Here is an 18550-nt window from a genome sequence, read left to right as displayed (position 1 = left end):
TAAGGGGGCCAATGAAACTCGTCCTTCCTAACCTCCAATATATATTACTAGCCTGGCAATGATACTTCTTGTGAAGTTATACATTGGCAAGTTAAAATTATATGTCCCTGCCCCCCAAATAAATTAATGTTAAATATGTGAAGGATAATTTCGGTGGAAAACTAACATGCGTCACTTGAATGGCAATAAGGAGCTATTTGTTGTCTTAGATTTATAAAAAGCTGTAATAGTTCTCAAGTAGATCTAAGGCCATATGGGGAAATTACTGTCTTAGATAATTCAAAGATATAGGTTGTAAATTCTGCACTCCCAAACAAACACATAGACAAATTATGTATTACGCATCTCTGTGGTGACTTGGTGAGACAGAGATATTTTTAGTTGAGAAGAGTTTGAAGTTGTGTTCAGCAGTAGATGTGGGATTGGACCTAGGAAGCACTTGTCTTAGAATGTCTGATGCTGTCATAATGTGGTGACAAAACGTATCAGTCGTACAAATCTTTTAATTTTCTAAGTTGATTTGATCCATTCATTTGCAGAGCTATTTACTCGCAAGCATTTATGATGGTTTTCCACTTACTATACATTTTATTGTTGTCGGTATGGACTCGGAGTAAATGATTTGACCAATGAATAAACCAAATATATAAACTTTTCATTATTATAAAGCACTATCCCCAATTTTATATAAACTTTTCTATTCTAAACTTTTCTCCACCACCCAACACCATCATCACATTTTCCACCTCCCATCTTTTTTAATATTTCAACTCCACTTGCCTCATTAATTAAAAAAAAAAAAAAAAAAAAAAAAAAAAAAAAAAAACAATTAAACCAAAAATCCCAAAACCGTGGTTTTTACCAAAACCGTGGTCCCATCTTTTTTAATATTTCAACTCCACTTGCCATAATGATGCTGTCCATGCCTTGGATCCTCTTCTTATTCTTATTACAAAAAAAAAAAAAAAAAAAAACCAATTTCCATATTTGCACAACACACCATATTTTATTCATATTGGGGATCAACCCCGATCACACTTTTACAGCAAAAAAAAAAAAAAAAAAAAAAAAAAAAAACCAAACCCAAACACCCACATCCACAGGCGGGATTTTTTCTTCTCTACTCTGCCGCTGGTCTCTTCTTTTTGCCTCCGTCCTGGGCGGTCCTTGACGGTGTTGCCTCTGTGTTTCCCACTCCACTGGGCACGATCACTACCCCCTGCTCCTCCACTGCAGCATATGGCGGCCCTCCAAATCGGAACATCACGGTGGCCTTCCGCTTCAGCTCCTTATTTTCTGCTTTCAGCACACTTATCTCTGTTCGCGCATCCTTATACATGCGTTGGAGCAGAGCCAGTTGGGCGTTTAAATGCTGCACCTCATTTGTCTTACTCTGCAGCCGGTTCGACAAGTTTGTGACCGCCGTCATGGTTTCCACACATGACTTCAAAGTATACTGATTGGCCTCCACATCCGACTGCACTGCCATTCTTTGCTCCACAGACCGCATCGGAAAGTTCAACGGAGCAAACTCCGGGGCGTTTGGTTGAGGTTCCAGTGCCACCGCACCAGTTCTCTCTCTTGTTGACTCGTTGAGGTCGGGAAAGAGGGTGAGCAGACTCCGGGAAGACGAGGCCATTTTCTGGGCAACAGAGTGTTACAGAATATCTCTCGCAACAGAGTGTTACAGACTCTCTCTCTCAGCACAACGAAGAGTTTTTCAGAGGATTTTCAGAAGATTTTTGTCTGCCTCAGCCTTAGCATCAACCTTGGTTAAATAGCGAGGCAGCCACGCGTATCGCGCGCCACTTGACGCCAGACGACAAACGGGCGCGCCAGCCAAGGCACTCACGTGCCTCGCCATCATGTCCGGCACATCTTTTTATGACTTGGGCTCGCCTTTTGATGGCACGCCTTTTTATGGATTGGGCACGCCTTTTGATGGCACACCTTTTGAAAAATTGGGCACACCTTTTGAGGGTGCGACTTTTTAAGGGTCCGACAAGACTCTGTAAACTGTCCCGACATTGATTCCGGTTAACTCCTTCATGGGTCCGACAAGACTCTGTAAACTGTCCCGACATTGATTCCGGTTAGTTTCTACAAGGGTCCGACAAGACTCTGTAAACTGTCCCGACATTGATTCCGGTTAGCTCCTTTAAGGGTCCGACAAGACTCTGTAAACTGTCCCGACATTGATTCCGGTTAGTTTCTACAAGGGTCCTGCAAGACTCCGTAAACTGTCACAACATTGTCTGCTACAACGGTCCGACATGACCCCATAAACTGTCTTCTACATCGGTCTGACACCGCCATCCAGTGTCCTCTACACCGTTATGACACCACCATACAGTGTCCTCTACAACGTTATGACACCCCATACAGTGTCCTCTACAACGTTATGACACCACCATCCAGTGTCTTCACCAATGGTCTGACACGACCATACAGTGTCACCTATCCTTTTTTATTTTTATGTATTTTCTTGTTTTGTTCCTCTCTTCAAACTCAAGTTGGTTAGTTTCTATCCTCCTTGAGTTTGCGGGGGGCTGTTAGAATTTACCATAAACCTACCACCACTACCACTTCACCTACTCCACTAAACCTAACCCACTACACCACTACCACCTCCACTTCACCTACTCTCCACCTACTCCCAAACACACTCCTATATAATAGGAATCCTTGTAATTGTAATATACATATCAATAAATACAGATCTATCAATAATATCAATCATCAATACATATTTCATTCTCTCTATTTTTCCATACATTAAATTTGACATATTTGATAATAAAGTTTATGCTTGTATACAAATCTAGAGGTTCATTCCTAGATCTATGTGAATTACTATTAGATTTGATTTGGGTTGGTCAGATTGGGTTTTTTGATGCGGCTCATGTCCCAATTTTGGCTTTAAAAAAGTACCAGGATTAGGTATACCAAAGAAAAAGAGTATCACTAACTTAGATCTTTTTGCATTTATCATTTAGGACTTACGAGATGATGAAAGTCTCATGCACGATTTTTAATGAGAGAAACAAGTGATGAATCATCTTTTTGACTTTGACTTTCGCACTCTAGTCATCGTTTTTCTTTCTCTTACTTCAAAAGTAGTTGCTTCAACTTTAGCCACTTGAATTTTCAATATTCCTTTATATGTCTCATCAAAAAAATGACATTTTCTTTTGGAGTCCGAGCTATTTTAGCATGATATTGGGAAATCTCACCAAAGATGTCGTAGAACCAATAGTTCATTATCTACTGGATCTTTCCATTCTAATACTCTATCTAATATTTATCGGTATTTATGAAATCTCTTTCTATCTAACAGAAGTCTATTGGATGAAATGATAAAGACATTGTTCAGAAAAAAGATGGCTTTTCCCAGATGAAATGGAAATTGGGTTAATGTAACAGGAGAAAGATCTCCTAGTCCTTGGCTTGAAAGATGTGTAGAAATGAAAGAGGGATGAAGTGGAACAAAATTGACTGGGGGTGGTAGAGTCATGGAAACACTCTTGAATCGAGATCTTTTGGATCAACTTTATTTCAATTTTGTTGAGGCATCAATCCCATTTTTTTCGTATCATAACAACTACAATTACGAACATACACATAAATTATCTTCATAGATTGGGAAAACTTGTTTGATTCTTAGGTTTATTTTTTGTGATTTTGGAACCCTATAGACTTTACCATTCATCTTGATATTTTATTGTATATAAATTCTGCAAGTTTATATTATACAGCTATTATTTACCTTTTTTACAGATTTTTGGCATTGAAGAACCTTGCCACTGTTTTTCTTCAACAAGGTCCTGCCCATTATGATAGTGCTCTACGCTGCTATCTTCAAGCTGTAGAGATTGACACCAAAGATTCTGTTGTTTGGAACCGGCTAGGAACATTATCATGCTCAATGGGCTTACTGAGTATCTCGCGATGGGCATTTGAACAGGGACTCTTTTGCAGCCCAAACAACTGTAAGCATTTTATTTAGTTATTTTTTGTTTACCATCACCTACCACACACTTACCATCACCTACCACACACTCACCTACTACACTCACCTACCACCACCATCCACTACACCTACATCTATATAAGAAACCATTTGTAATAGACAAAAAATCAACAATACATCAATCAATAATACATCAGTTTTTTTACATGGTATCAGAGCAATAAGATTTAGGCCTATATTCCTTTTTTTCCGGCGGGCAGTCGACTGGCACCCATGCCTTTGCTGCCCGCTGGAATTTTCAACACCTCCTTTCTTTCCACCATTCACCTGAACAGGCACATTTCCACCACCTCCGCCGCCAGGGCCGCCCTTCTTACCGCCATTTCCTCCATTACCACCAGCACCAGCACCGCCACCAGGCTTGGCCTGAGCATTCATAAGCTGCTGCCCATTCATCACCACATTGGGAATCATCTGACCATCACCCATAACCGGTTTCAACTTGCTCATAATCTGATCAGCCATTTCATCATCCAATTCATCGTCATCATAGTCATCATCATCATCATATTCATCAAATTCATCATCGCTCAGATCATTGTCCTCGGGCAAGGTGAACCTCACCGCCTTCTGGTTCGGGTCCTTGTTCAAGGGGGGCACGGGCCCACTGAGTCCCTTGAATTGGGGCATCTTCATATCTTGAAGCGCTTTCATCTGCTGCAGCTGTTGCTGAAGCTGTTGCTGTTGCTGTTGCTGGTTTGGGGCTCCTTGTGGACCACCGCCTTTGGGCTGGTTATTACCATTGGCACCCTTCTGAACCTTGTTGTTTCTTGAGCTTTCTTTGCTCAGTGCCTCTCCGACCCATTTGTTTTCTCTCATTTTCTCTCTGTTTTTGTTTGGGAAAAGACCCAGAACAGAGAACAGAAAACAGTGAAGAATCTATTAGCAACAAACTCCTTTTCTCTTTCCATTATTGTACCCTTCTGGTTGTTCTGTTTCAGTTCAAAACATGAGTAAAGAAGAGTTCTTGAAGATCCAGACTTGTGTTCTGAAAGTGAACATTCACTGTGATGGTTGTAAGCGCAAAGTGAAGAAAATCTTGCACAAAATTGATGGGGTTTACAAAACCAATATAGACTCAGAACAGGGGAAGGTGACAGTGGCAGGAAATGTGGATGCAGACACACTGAGCAGCAAAACCAAGACCCAGCTCAGATTCGGTTTACCACCATATTTTTTTTTTAACCCACTTCCTCTCTCCACTCAAGGACATGCACCTCTTTGTCCACTTTTCAACCCTTTCCTTCCTCTTTTTTGCACCCCACTCACAGATTCACACACCATCACTAGTTTTTTTAAATCATTATTTTATGTTTTATTTTTTCTTTTTGATCATTACACCATTGCCCCAACATCCTCCACTCACAAATATTCTCCCTTTTCTTTCTCTATTTTTTATTCTTATTATTATTATTAAACACAACAAAAACAAACCACACCCGACACACCCACTATCTCTTACAATCATTTATCATTTTTTTTTTCCACCCACTATCTTTTAATATGTAAACATATACATAGATATACATTGACTTCAATTTCTTTTCTTTTCTCTCTTTTCTTTTCTTTTCTATCTATCATATATATTATTATTATTATTATTATTATTATTATTATTAAAAAAAAAAAAAAAAAAAAAACATTGCAGGTTTTCACAAAACCGTGGGCCACGAAACCTTTTTCATTATTATTTCAAACCAAAAAAAAAAAAAAAAAAAAAAAACCACAAACCAAACAAAACAACCACACCCACAGTGGGATTTTTCTTCTCTACTCTGCCGCCGATCTCTTCTTTTTGCCTCCGTCCTGGGCAGTCCTTGACGGTGTTGCCTCCGTGTTTCCCATGCCACCGAGCACATTCAATCCCCCCTGCTCCTCCACTGCAGTATATGGAGGACCTCCAAATCGAAACATCACGGTGGCCTTCCGCTTCAGCTCCTTGTTTTCCGCCTTCAGCACACTTATCTCTGCTCGCGCATCCTTATACATGCGTTGGAGCAGAGCCAGTTGGGAGTTTAACTGTTGCACCTCATTTGTCCTGCTCTGCAGCCGGTGCGACAAGTTTGTAACCGCAGTCATGGTTTCCACACATGACTTCAGAGTATACTGATTGGCCTCAATATCAGTTTGCACCGCCATTTTTTGCTCCACCGACCGCATCGGAAAGTTCAACGGAGCAAAACCAGAGGTGTTTGGTTGAGGTTCACTGGCCACCGCACCAGTTATTTCTCTTGTGGGCTCGTTCAGTTCTGGAAAGAGCGTGAGCAGACCACGGGAAGAGGAGGCCATGTTTTGGGTAGCTGGACGGGAAGAAGAGGCCATGTTGCTGAGTGTTTCAGAGACGGGTTGGTTACAGCGTATTACAGAGTTTCTCTCTCTGGCAAGGAAGAGTTTTTTTTCAGAAGATTTTAGCAGGTTTTCTGCCTCAGCCTCCGCATTGATTTATATAGAACATGACGAAGCGGCAGACACGCGCATCATGCGCCGCTCGACGCTCGCCGACAATATAGGCGCGCCTTTTGATGGCACGTCTTTTGATGGCACGCCTTTTGATGGCACGCCTTTTGATGAATTGGGCACGCCTTTTGATGGCACGCCTTTTGAAAGATTGGACACACCTTTTGAGGGTGCAACTTTTACAACGGTCCGACATGACCCTATAAACTGTCCCGACATTGATTCCGGTTAGCTCCTTCAAGGGTCCGACAAGACTCTGTAAACTGTCCCGACATTGATTCCGGTTAGCTCATTTATGAGTCCGACAAGACTCTGTAAACTGTCCCGACATTGATTCCGGTTAGTTTCTACAAAGGTCCGACAAGACTCTGTAAACTGTCCCGACATTGATTCCGGTTAGTTTCTACAAGGGTCCAGCAAGACTCCGTAAACTGTCACAACAACTGTCACAACATTGTCTGCTACAACGGTCCGACATGACCCCATAAACTGTCTTCTACAACGGTCCGACATGACCCCATAAACTGTCTTCTACATCGGTATGACACCACCATCCAGTGTCTTCACCAATGGTCTGACACGACCATACAGTGTCTCCTATCCTTTTTTATTTTTATGTATTTTCTTGTTTTGTAACTCTCTCCAAACTCAAGTTGGTTAGTTCCTATCCTCCTTGAGTTTGCGGGGGGCTGTTAAAATTTACCATCACCTACCACACACTCACCTACTACACTCACCTACCACCACCATCCACTACACCCACATCTATATAAGAAACCATTTGTAATAGACAAAAAATCAACAATACATCAATCAATAATACATCAGTTTTTTTACATTTTTGAATTTTGGTTTCTCATGAACAGCCAACCTTATCCTATTAGAAGTTCTGGACATTATGTTCTTTTTTTCTGGACAATGCATCCAGGGAATTGCATGGAGAAGCTCTTGGAAGTATTGATTGCTATTGGTGATGAGGTTGCGTGTCTTTCTGTCAGTCAGTTAATTTTGAGGCATTGGCCATCACATTCTCGAGCTTTGCATGTCAAAAATACCATTGAAGTGTTGGAACCAATCCCATTTTCTCCAAGAGGTATAGACAAACTGAAACCAAAACATGTTCGTCTTAAGTTCTTGGACAAGAGAAAAAGAACAGACGATAATCTAGATGAGGGTGTTTCACCTAAAAAGTTGAACCAGAATGTAGAATTGCAGCTTGCAGAAGCTTCCTAAACAGCCCTTGCTGATGCACTGTTGGGAATCTTACATCCCTTGAGTGGATGCAGTTCTGAACAGGGGTCTGACAAATTATACAAATCTGGTGACATTAGATTAAGTATACAATTGCCTCATGGTTCATAAAATATTATGGGGTCTGTGGAAAGAAAAGGACCTAATGTCACCTCAGATGGTGAAAGTGTGTATCAGTGATTGGAACTCTGAGAAATCTAGTGTTTTGAGAGAGAAAGAAACAAATGCTTATGAAGAACAACCTCAAGAGAGGTGTAGTAGTCGTCTTGAAAGGCTCAGGAGTCGTAAACCAGGAAAGAAGAATTGGATTTTGCTAACAGGAAAGATCTGGCTAAAGTTGTGGTTCAATTTCTGGAACCTTTCATTGTGGTTGGAGAAGGAGCTCAAGATAGTAATAGTGCTGTTAGTTGTTCATTACCTTGTCCTGATGTTGTGGCTAATCCAGTCTATACTGAATTTGATGATGTTACAACATTTGTCAAGGAAACTTCAAAAAATTATGGTGCTTACCACATGGATCACTTGCTTTTAGAAGAGGTTGCAAGTAGAGCCATTTCATACCGGGACACCGTTGCTTTGTTTTTGGAGTTGGAGAAATTGACAAGGCAATGGGGAAGGGATAGGACACGGGAATGCAGTATTTTTCTTGCTGAGCTGTACTATGACTTTGGGTCACGCTCTTCTGACACCTCCAGGCGGTCTGACTTCATGTCTGATGCATCTTATCATCTTTGTAAAATCATTGAATCTATAGCTACAGATTATCCTTTCCACATAATTGGTGCATCTGAGGATGAGAATAGCTCTTCAACAAGTAGTTCTCAATGCAATTCTGAAACATTAGTTGGGAACAGTTCTCAGTTGTCCAATAATTCTCACTTGGGTTCGCTTTTTTTGGTTAAGTGGGAGATTATCAATTTTCGATGGCGACAGGGCTAAAGCTCAGCAAGAATTCTGTATTTCTTTGTCACATTTATCCAATGAAGAAAATCTGAACAATCACCTTCGGTCTGTTTGCCTGCCACAATGCAAAGTTATTAAAGAGTTAACTGTAGACAGGATCCTTCATGAAATTAATTTATTAGAGGTTGATTTCTTGTTGAAGGGGGCAGCCATAGGTCAGATAATTGAGAAAGAAATGTATCTTGAGTGTGCACACTTGCATGCTCCCCTTCCTTTTCTACAATGGACACTCACCAGGACATATCATGGGTTGCTGATAACAAAGGCGATGAGATTGCTTCAGTTGAATTATCAGCATTGGATGTTCTCATTAAAGCATGCGAAAAGGCAAAACCAAACAGACTTTGAGGTGTTTTTGAATTGTTGCAGAAGGAAGCTGCAAATACTCTTGGTTGCAGCTGGCATGGATGAATGTCTTGCTTCACATAAATCTATTCACAAGATGTCTGTCCTAAAACCACTTTCTGCTTCAGGAACAGAATTAAATGAAAGCCCAAGCATGCATTGGAATCAATTGGTTGCAGAAGAAGTGAAGGCAATCTCTCAATGTGCATTACAAATGAAGACCTTCATAGATCTATCTGGAAATTCTGTAAGTTCAGTTTATATTGGTAGAATTTGACGTTTATATTTTATAATTTTTTTAAAAATATATTATTGAAAGAACCATCATTATGAGATATGGCTACAATTACTATTTGTTCCTGTAATTTTAATAATTTTAAGCGTAATGTGTTTCTTAGAACTGATGCGGGTCACTGATAGATTTAAACTTTTCAATTAAGATCATGTGCTTCATGCAAGATAAAGCGTAAACGATCAGTATTACTGTCTAACTCAGAAGTTTTGAGAACCTCAGGTCTTGGAAAATGTGATCAAATCATGATGAAACCTCCAAATATTCAAATACTTCTTCTAGGCCCCTATAGGTCTATGAAGCATGATACATCAAGTGGCATGTTGGTTTGTTGCTCAAGAATTACTTATGTCAGGTTGAGTCACGATCAAGCTTATCATGTTTAGCAAGAGCTGTGACTGTTTTGAATTTGGGATTGAATGCTGCTGGCATTAATATTTTGAGTTTTAGGGGGCACCAAGAACTATAGTATGGTATAAGTATCTTCACATAGTAGGTTACACAATGATGTTACTTATAGTTTAAATTAAACATATTATATTAGTAAATTATAAAAAAAAAAAAAATTCGAATTCTTTTCAGTTTGTAAGCAGTGAAAACCCTACATTTGAAATTTGAATTTTACCACCAAAAGTCCAAAAAACGGGTGAAAGGAAACTGCTGGAAATAAGAAATCCTCGAAGCAATCCATTTCCCTCTGAGCACCGGCTCAAAATGGAGTGACAAATGAACAAGGCAAATAGCTCTAAGGATAGAAGAGCCTAAGGTCAACCCCGATCAAGGGGCAAAAGCTCAAAAGCACCACCATTGCATAACCCTCGGACATAAACTCCTTGAGCAATGGAAGGCATCAACAGTCCAAGAAAGGCTTTATGAGACCAACTCTGAAGTTTGGAGGCCAGGGAATCCTTTGGCGAGCCTTGTCGAATCTTTCCAGCAAAGAGCGTTAGAACAAGGCCGGGATCAAATGGCTCGATTCCCTCAGGGAATGCAAATCCCCAGAAAGATAAACTCCTCAAGGAAGACAAATGGCCTCAGTGATTGTGGGAATAACTGTGGATTCTTGCTTACATGGTGGTTCAGCATTTTATTTTATTTTCCCCCGTTTTTAATGCAGGGTTCAGCAAAGGTGTTTTACCTTCACAGCTGTAACATTGATTGGATTATAGTTGACATTTTTGTGATGTTAAAGCAGATTCCAGTTTTTCAAGGATTCATGATTCAGTTAATCTTCTGTTTATCTTCTTGCACCCATTTTTCATTACAGCATATGCTTGTTGTCTTTCTGCAGAATGGCTTTATTGCTCTTCTGAGAATTATTGGTGATATTCAGTCTTTGCTGCTGACACTCATGTGCAATATTGTGAGTACATACTTTTCTAAGAAATCTGCTGGACCTGCAATTTCAGATCAAATTGAACAAAGCCGAAGATACTGCTTTATTGATTCAGCCATTTTAATCTGCAAACTTCAACATCTGAACCCGAATGTCCCTATCAAAACTCAAGTGAGTTGTATCGCCCTCTTCTGAGGAATTGAAACTTCACATTGTGTTGGCCTATGCAGTGATTTCTGTCTTTCATTTAAGTTTTTAACACCATTTGCTTTCATTTATTATCTCAGATTGAATTGATCGTGGCAATGCAAGACTTGCTGGCAGAGTATGGGCTGTGCTGTGCAGGTAACAGAGGAAGGAACATTTCTAAAACTTGCAATAAAGCATCTATTGTCCTTGGATATGAAGCTTAAGTCAAACTTTCGTTCTTTAAACAAGGGATTGGAAACAATGCAATGTGACAAGCAGCTTTCCCACAATAATCCTGTCGAAACATCTCTAGACAAATCAAAGTCAGACACGGTAAATGTTGCCTCAGATACAGTGAATGTTGCTATAGATAAAGGCAATATTGTGGAGAAGGATGTTCTTGAGGGAGTGCCTTCCAAAGGCATTTTGTCTCATGAGAGTATGGAGAAAGAGAATACAGGATTGGAATGTAGCAAATGCAGTGGTGATGGGCCCAACGGTATGTCCCATGGAGAAAAAGCAAGCAAGCAATTTAATGATCTTGGCAGTGAACTAACTGAAGATGAAAGGGAGGAACTTGAGTTGGAATTGATAATGCTTTGGATCGATGCTGTTTCTGTTTGTATGGTTTAAAGCTTAGATCAGATTCATCCTATGAAGATGATTTAGTGCAGCACAAAAATACTAGCCGTGGCGATTATCAGACAAAGGAACAGTGTGCTGATGTTTTCCAGTATATACTGCCCTATGCGAAGGCTTCATCTGTTAGTGAATTTTCTGTTCCTTTCTCATTTCTTTCATTGGTTTTTTTTTTTTTTTTCCATTTTTCTTTAGTCTCAAATTATTATTTTCTTTTTTGAAGATTATGTGGTGATTTTTGCTTTTTCTGACTTCCATTCGACTGCTAACATTTGTACGTCGCAGAGAACTGGATTGATAAAGCTTCGGAGAGTATTAAGGGCCATACGCAAACACATTCCACAGCCACCAGACAATGTTTTGGCTGGAAATACAATTGACAAGTTCTTAGATGATCCCAATCTGTGTGAAGATAAACTCTCAGAAGTGGCCGGATCTGATGGGTTTCTTGATTCTATCATGAAGATTATATTTCCCGATGGTAGAAGCCTCAAACAACTCAAGGCATCATCATTAGGGAGGTATACATCCATAGATCAGTATTTTTATGTCATTTAATTTAATTTTTCCCCCAAATGATGCTTTGGCCCATGGATTGTTATTACTTGGAACGAACTGTGTTTTTGATGTGTAATTAACTGATTGCAGCTCTGACCCATATTTGGAGGTCTATTGCAACTTGTACTACCTCCTTGCTCAGGCTGGGTTTGTACTCACCAAGGAAGGGGAAGAATTTGTAGAGCAAGACGCTAACCTTTTCAAATATGATTTACAGTACAATCCTTTACGTTTTGAGAGTTGGCAACGGCTTGCCAATATTTATGACGAGGTAAATTTGATGTTAATTATCGTTCTCATCTTGAATGTTGTACAAAATTGAAAATGAGAAAAAAGATGTGTTGCTGTGCTTTGACGATTCCCAGCATTAATTTGATTGATGAAGACTTCCCATGGTTTTATGTACGCAGGAGGTGGATTTACTGCTAAATGATGGTAGTAAGCAGATAAACATTATAGGTTGGAGGAAGAATTCTATTTTACCTCACAGAGTTGAGACAAGTCGTAGGAGAAGTCGGCGGTGTCTATTAATGACTTTGGCTTTAGCAAAGACATCAGCTCAACAGGTCCTGAAGCTTGAGTAACCAGCTTAGAGGTATGATAGAATATCACCCCCTATTTATAAATGAAGATTAGGGTTTACAAGAAAGTCAATTACAAGATAATCCCTGAGGGCACAAAATGATTACAGACAGACCTTAGTGAAACTTTCGGCTAATATAATATGCTAACACTCCCCCTCAAGCTGGTGCGAAGATATCTCTCATGCCCAGCTTGCCTAATATGTCATGAAATGGTTTATTCCCAATCCCCATGGTGAGAATGTCAGCAAGTTGTTCACCAGACTGGACAAAAGGAGTACAAATGGTACCACTAGTGAGTTTCTCCTTAATGAAGTGGCGATCAATCTCAACATGTTTTGTCCTGTCATGTTGAACTGGATTGTGAGCGATGTTGATGGCGGCCTTATTATCACAGTATAACCGCATGGAGTCCGTCTGATCAATACCTAGATCACGCAACAATAATTTGATCCATAAAAGTTCACACACACCTTGTGCCATAGCTCTAAACTCAGCTTCTGCACTTGACCTGGCAACCACATTCTGTTTCTTACTCCTCCAAGTAACTAGGTTGCCGCCAACAAATGTGCAATACCCTGAAGTTGATCTCCTATCAGTTACTGACCCAGCCCAGTCAGCATTTGTATAGGCTTCTACACGAAGATGATCACACTTTGAAAAATACAGACCCTTACCAGGAGCAGACTTCAAATACCTCAAGATTCTCATGACAGCATCAAAGTGAATCTGATGAGGAGCATGCATAAACTGACTAACTACACTGACAGCAACAGCAATATCAGGACGGGAGTGAGATAGGTATATGAGCTTACCCACTAATCGTTGATAGCTCCCCCTATCCACAACTTCTCCTCCTTCATCATCCCCCAATTTCTGATTGGGTTCCAGTGGGGTGGCACATGCCTTACAGCCAAGCATCCCAGTTTCCTTCAACAGGTCAAGCACATATTTTCTCTGTGAGATAAATATCCCATCCTTAGAGCGAGCAACTTCAATTCCCAGAAAATACTTCAAGCTTCCCAAGTCTTTGATTTCAAATTCTTTAGCTAAATATTTCTTCAACAGAGGTATTTCCCCACTATCATTGCTTGTAAGAATTATGTCATCTACATAAACAATAAGTGCTGTAGTCTTACCGCGTGAGGAATATTTCACAAACAATGTGTGATCTGCCTGACTTTGTTTGAAGCTGTAAAAAATGATGTATAAAGAGAAATAGAGAATTGTATTATTGATTGATATATTGATCTTATTTTCTGTCTATTACAAATGGTTCCTTATATAGATGTAGGTGTAGTGGATGGTGTGTAGTGGATGGTGATAGTGGTGTAGTGGGTTAGGTTTAGTGGAGTAGGTGAGGTGGTAGTGGTGTAGTGGGTTAGGTTTAGTGGAGTAGGTGAGGTGGTAGTGGTGGTAGGTGATGGTAAATTCTAACAGAAGCCATATTTAAACATAGCCTGAGTGAATCTCTCAAACCAAGCCCTTGGAGACTGTTTGAGACCATATAATGACTTCCGTAGTTTGCATACTTTGCCTTCTGTTTGATGATCCTCAAAACCCGGAGGAATGTCCATATATACTTCTTATTCGAGGTCACCATGGAGAAAAGCATTCTTGACATCAAATTGATAAAGCGGCCAATCTAGATTAGCTGCTAGAGAGAGAAGTACTCTGACTGAATTCATTTTAGCCACTGGTGCGAAGGTCTCCTGATAATCAATACCATATGTCTGAGTAAACCCTTTTGCCACAAGTCTTGCCTTGTAACGCTCAATAGACCCATCTGCTTTGTGTTTCACAGTATATACCCATTTACATCCCACAGGTCGTTTGCCCGTAGGTAACTCAGTCAATTCCCAAGTGCCATTCTTCCTAAGTGCTTTCATTTCCTCAATCATGGCTAGTTTCCACTCAGAGGTAGCAAGAGCATCCTGAAAATGGTTAGGAATGCTAACAGAGGAAATATTGGACACAAATGCTCTATATGAGGATGACAAATGAGAGTATGATACAAACTGTGAGATAGGATGTTGAGTACAAGATCTCACACCCTTCCTCTTGCAATAGGAACATCAAGATCAATGGACTCAAGAGATTCAAAGTTACCCAGACTCTCATCAGAAGCAGGAGATGGCAGGGGAGTAGCAGAAACGGTCCCGTGTATCCAGTTAACTGGTTTTCTATCTATGTCCCGGACATAAACATGCCCGTCCTTATTCTTGGTGACAGTGGGTTCGATAGTCCCAGTAGAAGAGGGGGGTGCAAGAACAACTGGTTCCACCATAGGAAGCACAGTAGTAGAGGGTGGTGCAAGAACAACGGGTTCCACCATAGGAGGCACAGGAACTGGTTCCACCATAGGAGGCACAGGACTCACTTCACACCAAGGCTCCCCTGGAAATGAGGACGGTGACACCGGAAAGGACAAGAAATAGGACTGGGACTCAAAGAAAGTTACATCCATGGACACAAACCACTTACGAGAAGAAGGGTGGTAACATTTATACCCCTTTTGAGTAGGAGAGTAACCAAGGAAAACATATTTGAGGGAGCGAGGGTCCAACTTACCACGAGAGGGAGAGTGATTATGGACAAAACAAACACAACCAAATATTTTGGGAGGAATAGAAAACAAGGACGGAGAACTGAGGAGGACGTGAAGCGGAGCCTGTTTGTCCAAGACCTGGGTAGGGAGACGATTAATAAGATGGGCAGCGGTGAGAACAGCGTCGCCCCAATAGGGCCGAGGCACATTCATAAAAAAACACATGCACCGAGCCATGTCAAGAAGATGCCGATTCTTGCGTTCGGCCACCCCATTTTGTTGAGGGGTATTTGTGCAAGAGGTCTGATGGATAATGCCATGAGTAGAGAAATATTGTCCTAACCCAGAATCTATGTATTTCCCGCCATTATCAGAACGAAATATTTTGATAGTGGCCCCAAACTGAGTACAAATCATCTTATGAAAAGTGCGAAACACAGAGAAAACCTCACTCTTATCTTTCATGAGATACACCCAAGTAGCACGAGAAAAATCATCAATAAATGTAACAAACCAGCGATGACCTTTCACAGACAGAACACGAGAGGGACCCCAAACATCAGAATGTATTAATGAAAAAGGAACGAAACTTTTATTCAAACTGGGAGCAAAAGAAGCTCTATGTTGTTTGCCAAGTTGACAAGACTCACAAAGAAAGTCAGACACATGATGATTTGCGAAACTAGAAGGAAATAAATGCTTAAGTAAATGAAATGAGGGATGCCCAAGACGCCGATGCCACAGTCATAAATCAGCGGGGGTAGTGGAAGACGTGGTGGAAGAATAAGCAAGTTTGTTCGGTTGATCTAGGAAGTAGAGACCATTTTCTGCACTACCACTGCCAATCGTCCTCCCCGTGACAAGGTCCTGAAAAAGACAATGATCAGAAAAAAACGTCACACTACAATTCAAATCCTGGGTAAGACGACTTAAGGATAACAGATTAACAGAAAACTTGGGAACATGGAGAACAGAAGATAGATGTATGGTAGGAGTGACTTGGACTAAACCTTTTCCAGAAATGGAAGAAACAGTACCATCGGCAATCCTAACTTTGTCCTGACCTGAAGAGGACTTATAGACAGAGAAAAGATCAGAGGAGCCAGACATATAATCTGAGGCACCAGAATCAATAATCCAAGGCAAAGATGTATGACACAGGAAAGCACAAGGAGAAGATGCTAAGTTACCTGAGCGGGCAAAGGACGAGGAAGCGGTACTGAGGGCAGTAGAAGATCGGCGGTCCAACAATTGGCGCAAAGCATCCTCCAGCTCAGTATCAGAAGCTTGGGTAACAGAAGTAGAATTAGACTCAAGGGTATCAACGGTACTAGACTGATGAGCCCGGGAATAGGAACCACGTCCTCGAGATTGGCCGGACCGACCTCCTCGAGAACCAGACCGATCACCTCGACCCCCAGATGGAGTCCCATGAAGCTTCCAACACATCTCACGAGTATGCCGCGGCTTCTTGCAATAATCACAGAATACAGACTCCTTAGCAGCAGACGGAGGAGGTAGACTGAGGCCATCTCGAGGAGTAGACAGTAATGCGGAACGGTCAGTAGAGACAGGGGACATCATAGCAGACCGACGACTCTCCTCATTTTGTACATAGGCAAATGCCTCCTGAAGTGAAGGAAGAGTGTCCATACTCAGAACTCGACCCCTAACTGGATCATACTCCACATTTAGGCCGGCCAAAAATTTAAAGACCCGTTCCCGTGCGATGAACTTCTTGTACCCGACAGAATCAGCAGGGCAAACGGGCTTATAGTCTTCCAGGTGGTCAAGGCGTTTCCAGCCGTTGGTGAGGAAAGTGAAGTACTGAAGAACAGTCTGCTCCCCCTGAAGTGAGCTCTCAATAGATCGGCGCAACTCAAATGCTTGTGAAAAATTTCCTTTGCGGGAATAGGTAACAGCCACAGCCTCCCAAACGTCCTGGGCAGTCTCCATAGACAAGTAGCCCTCACCAAGTTCTGGAACCATCGAATGGATAAGCCAACTCATAATCAAAGAGTTGGTAATCTCCCATTGGTCATAACCTGAGTCAGTGAACGTAGTCAAACTTTGAGACCATACTAGGTAGTTCTGACCATTAAATAGAGAGGTGGTGATTTTCAGACTAGGGTTGGGGTTCTCAGTCATGGTAGTAGGTAGAATGGGACTCTCACTCTTTGGTGTTTGAGAAGAAGGGGACACACTGGTGGAATCTGTCATGGATACAATACTACCAAACCCGCAACAAAACTAGTGGAAATCACAAACCCGGAAGGTGGTAGTGAGATAACAGGCACAATGACCACTATAAAGACATAACAAAATTAAGAAACCATTTTTTTTTTTTTGTTTTGTTTTGTTTTGTTTTTTTTTTTTTTTGTGTTTTTTGTGTTTTTTTTTTTTTTTTGTGTGTTTTTTGTGTTTTTTTTTATATATATATTGATTTATTTATGTATACATGTATTTATATATAAATATATATAACAGGCTATATTTATATATACCAAGGCTGAGATCATACCACAGTGAGACAGAGGCTGAGGACGATGACGACGAGCGACGATCGACAGAGGAAGGCGAGGAGATCGACGAGGTGAGGGAGACGACAGAGGAAGGCGAGGAAGACGAGCTGACGGCTGAGTGATGATCCACCCAGGTAAGCTTCCAACCCTAGAGTGTCGTTGGTGTAAAGGTCTACCAACGAGGGTGAGCCGAAACCCTAGAGGTTCTGCTCTGATACCATGAAGCTTGAGTAACCAGCTTAGAGGTATGATAGAATATCACCCCCTATTTATAAATGAAGATTAGGGTTTACAAGAAAGTCAATTACAAGATAATCCCTGAGGGCACAAAATGATTACAGACAGACCTTAGTGAAACTTTCGGCTAATATAATATGCTCACAGGTCCCACTCAGTCCCTATGTTCGATTATATGGTCCTCAAATATTGATGTTCAAATCCATATAGCATTTTCACCCTTGCTAGCTAGACATGGCTTGCAAATTGAATTAGATAGATTCAACAGCATACAGATTCGACACCAAAGGCGTGTTATGGTCTAGTGTTAGGGTTATTGCCAATTTGGTTAGTCTGATGATATGAACATTTGGATGGTTAATCATTTGAATGGTCATCTAATCAACTGGTCAGGTCCATTCTGATAATTTTGACACTAAAATCTGTAAAGTGAGGCGTGCCTTGTGTTGGATCCTGCACCTGCAAGTATCTACCATACAACCAGTAAAGTTGCTTAAGAAAAAAATGAGATAATCTTGGAGGCTAAGATTAAAAGTGGTTTTTCTTCTTCGCTCTTAATATTTCTATTTATTATATGGTAAATTGTCAGGCAGTCAATAAAT

The 18550-nt window shown here is 40.9% G+C and overlaps 1 pseudogene across 1 annotated transcript in view; it reads left to right on the top strand.

The window, feature by feature from the left end:
- The window catches only part of LOC114312257 (calcineurin-binding protein 1-like), a 46886-nt pseudogene that overhangs the window by 22965 nt on the left and 5371 nt on the right, over positions 1-18550 (top strand). Inside the window, exons 5-11 of the transcript XR_014347911.1 lie at positions 3778-3989; positions 7416-9293; positions 10630-10845; positions 10962-11627; positions 11788-12023; positions 12151-12331; positions 12471-12626. The product of XR_014347911.1 is annotated as a calcineurin-binding protein 1-like (transcript). The remainder of the gene's footprint in view (positions 1-3777; positions 3990-7415; positions 9294-10629; positions 10846-10961; positions 11628-11787; positions 12024-12150; positions 12332-12470; positions 12627-18550) is intronic.

The sequence above is a fragment of the Camellia sinensis genome, chromosome 13 (assembly GCF_055761805.1).
Source record: "Camellia sinensis isolate YWXY chromosome 13, ASM5576180v1, whole genome shotgun sequence".
Taxonomy (NCBI): domain Eukaryota; kingdom Viridiplantae; phylum Streptophyta; class Magnoliopsida; order Ericales; family Theaceae; genus Camellia; species Camellia sinensis.
This window is presented reverse-complemented; position numbering and strand designations above follow the sequence as displayed.